Consider the following 3,405-nt stretch of genomic DNA (forward strand, 5'->3'; position numbering starts at 1 on the left):
ATTGATGCTGGGAAGAGTGTCCGTTCTTTGAGCTTACATTATTACTGACATAATTATTTTTTTAAGCGTGCATTCTTTACCTAATTCACCCTATGCAGTTTTTCGAAGAGTTTTGAAAGGTTCTAACCATAACAAGTGAAATGATAGCATATAATAGCCCCTTTGCCATTTAAAATAAACAAAAGGTCGACTAAAATATCAAAACTAGGCTTGTACTATCACCCTACGCTTGTTACATTTGTGATAAGTTTAAATTTTTCGATACGAAGAAATGCAGTTTGCACTTTCATAATAATAATTTGACAAAATTAATTGCAACAATCAATGTTAGTCTTAGGAAGCTCACCAACGCTTGTAGTTAAATCAAATAGTTAAACTAGACTTGCCAATTTTTCTGCCACTAAGGCATTGTCACTTGAGTAATGTAGAAAATATGGTGAACAGTTTGAAACCTTTTTGCGTTCAATTTATCGAGCGATAAGAATAAGTTTTCTTGCATTCTTGGCAAAACGATCAGAATATTTATTACCCAAAATTCCAATGTATCTTGAAATATGCGGAAAACCCAGTTTTATTCCTGAAGTAACGTAGATGGAGAAACAGAAAGTGTCATCCTCAAACTATTGTAGAGTGAGTGTGAGAATGGCGTGACATTAAAGCTTTGAATCAGAACAAAAGAACATGTCAAGTGACATTAATATTCTGAAACAATACATGTCAGCAATAAGAATTTCACAGAATTTTCCTACATTGACTGGAAAATAAAAAGTTTTAAAAATGAAGATAATGAGTGTAAAGGACGTAAGTTTTCATCCAGAGATAGGATCATCTAAATATGCAAAAACCTCTCAAGTATTAGCGCCAAAGTTGAATAAACATGATAAAAAGGAATTGAAAATTGAAGACTTACAGCAGGCTTCACATTCTGTATGGAACCACAGAACTCAGAGGTTTAAATACTGGCACACATATTGAGTACAGTAAGAAAGAAATCTTGGTCTCAATGATAAAATCCAAAGTTAGTTTAGTCCAGGGAGGTCCTGGTCTTTGTGAGTTTAGTCCTTGATGGAGAAACCATAACCTGTTGCATATCAGTATACCCAAACATGACTAGGAGAAAACCAAAATGAAAAGTTAATGGAGATTCAGTAGCTACAATCTTTAAAAAAATTAACAGGGGTATACTCCACACTAATTAAGAAATTAAGATGAGTTGAAGTCGTGAGAGAGAATTATTGGTCTCAATGACAAAAATCAAGTTGAGTTAAGCTTTCGGAAGTTCTGGTCTTCCTAGTTTTGATAATGAAAACCAAAGAAGTTTAGTCCTGGGAAGTCCTGATCTGAATGATAAAACCAAGTGAGTTTAGTCTTGGGATGTTGTCTTGATAATGAAAACCAAGTGAGTTTAGTCTTGGGATGTTGTATTGATAATGAAAACCAAGGAAAATTTAGTCCTGGTCTGAATGATAAAAACCAAGTGATTTTAGTCTTGGGATGTTGTCTTGATAATGAAAACCCAGTGAGTTTAGCCCTTGATAAAACGAAATGAAGAAGCCAGAACCTGTCGCCTAAGATGCGTACAAGAATATTACTATGAAGAGTTAGTGGGGGTTCAGTAGCTACGATCTTGAACACGGTAACAGGGGTATACACCCACACAATGTATGGAATTGAATATGAGAAGTGCAGGAGAATTATTGGTCTCAATAATGAAAAACAAGGCACGTTGAGCCTTCTGAAGCCCTGATATTAACAATAAAATGCAAGGTGACCTTAGTCCTGGGAACACTTGGTTTTAATGACAAAAACCAAAGTGAGTTAAATCCTGGTCTTAATAATAAAAACCAGATAAGTTAAGTTCTGGAAATTCTTGGTCTCGATGATAAAAATGAAGGTGACTTCAATCCCAGGGGGAAGACAAAATTTTCACATAAAAGTATGCCCAAATATGCCTAGAAAACAATCACAATGAACAATGAATGATGGTTCCTTAGCTTTATAGCAGTGACATACTCACAAGTTATAAAGTGAAGTTAGTGATGATGAAGCAGTATGATAAGCAGCAGTAATCTAAATTGGATCAGATGAAAGAGCAATAGAAGACAAACAGTATAGATTTATCACCTCCCATGATGATCCAAAGATGACATCCATTATGTTTAACTGTTGGCAACAGCTGATTATAAAACTTGGGATATGAGAGCACCAGTTAAGTCAGTTATCTAGAGTAATCCCCTAAGATCAGATACTTCGGCTAATCACAAAGTAATTTTGTACAGAATCAAAGGTTACAGAATACAATGCATTTGCATTTCAGGAAGATGAAAGAAAAACCTCAATCCATAGCCTAAGTTATTTAACTTAAATTAAATAAAATTTAATTAAATTAATTTAATTAAATAAAAAAAATCACTCTTCTCACGACCTGATCATTAGCGTCAATGCTCCAGAAGCCCAAAGTGAATGATCCACACTAAAGGTTTCACAGATGAAGTAGGAACTGGTATAAGGAGAAAGAGAGAGATAATATTATTACTACTGAAGTTAACGCAGTCACTGTAAACATCAAAATTATCAACTATTTGAAACCCCATAAAAGTTGTACCTTTAGTAGAAAGCGATACATAGCTCTCAAGGAGAGATCTTTTTGATAAGACGTAAAAGGCCAAGTTTTATCAAATTTATGAACTATATATCTAAACACATATAATCAATACCTATTTAAATCAATGAAGCTTTATACTGTCAGTTGCGGCTTGTATTTTTGTAAAACACGCCTAGAGAAGCTGTAAAGCGAAACGTTGAGTGCCCAGATAAAAACGAAAAATAACAAGTTTGTTGTTATATATAAGGTCGTTTATTACTAATTTTAAAATGTCTTTTATACTCCAATATGTACTACAGAAATCAAATAAGTATAATTGATAGCTGGATGAACCTAAAAGTAGAAATTACATGTCGAGGGTTTCTGTCAATACAATTCTCCATTTTAGGATCATAAGCCCATAGACTTTGAGCATTCGAATACGAAGCTTAAAGTAACAGTAACATCATGAACTTCCAGTAAAATGAGGATAACTTTTATAATGATGGTGCCTGCAAGTAGTCCAAAAAGTAATTTTGGTTTTCCAAATGTATTTCGAACCTGAGCAAATCCCTGGGATCATTTCTGCGATAATATTTGCAAAATTCAATCGGGATCTATTGTCTGAAATTGGTATTTCGACGAAAACATTATATGAATTCAACGGTGGAAAAACTCAGCGTGTGTGGCCAAGGACAAAGCTAGCTAGCTTCCCGGCGAATCGTACCTCCATCAACTCGTAATTAACTCGCTCATCGTAAACCCTCGATAAATATCAAGGAAGTTCCAGACTAGAAATAAGACTGTATATTGTTTGTAAG

This window comes from Limulus polyphemus, unplaced genomic scaffold (genome assembly GCF_000517525.1).
Source record: "Limulus polyphemus unplaced genomic scaffold, Limulus_polyphemus-2.1.2 Scaffold2283, whole genome shotgun sequence".
NCBI lineage: Eukaryota > Metazoa > Arthropoda > Merostomata > Xiphosura > Limulidae > Limulus > Limulus polyphemus.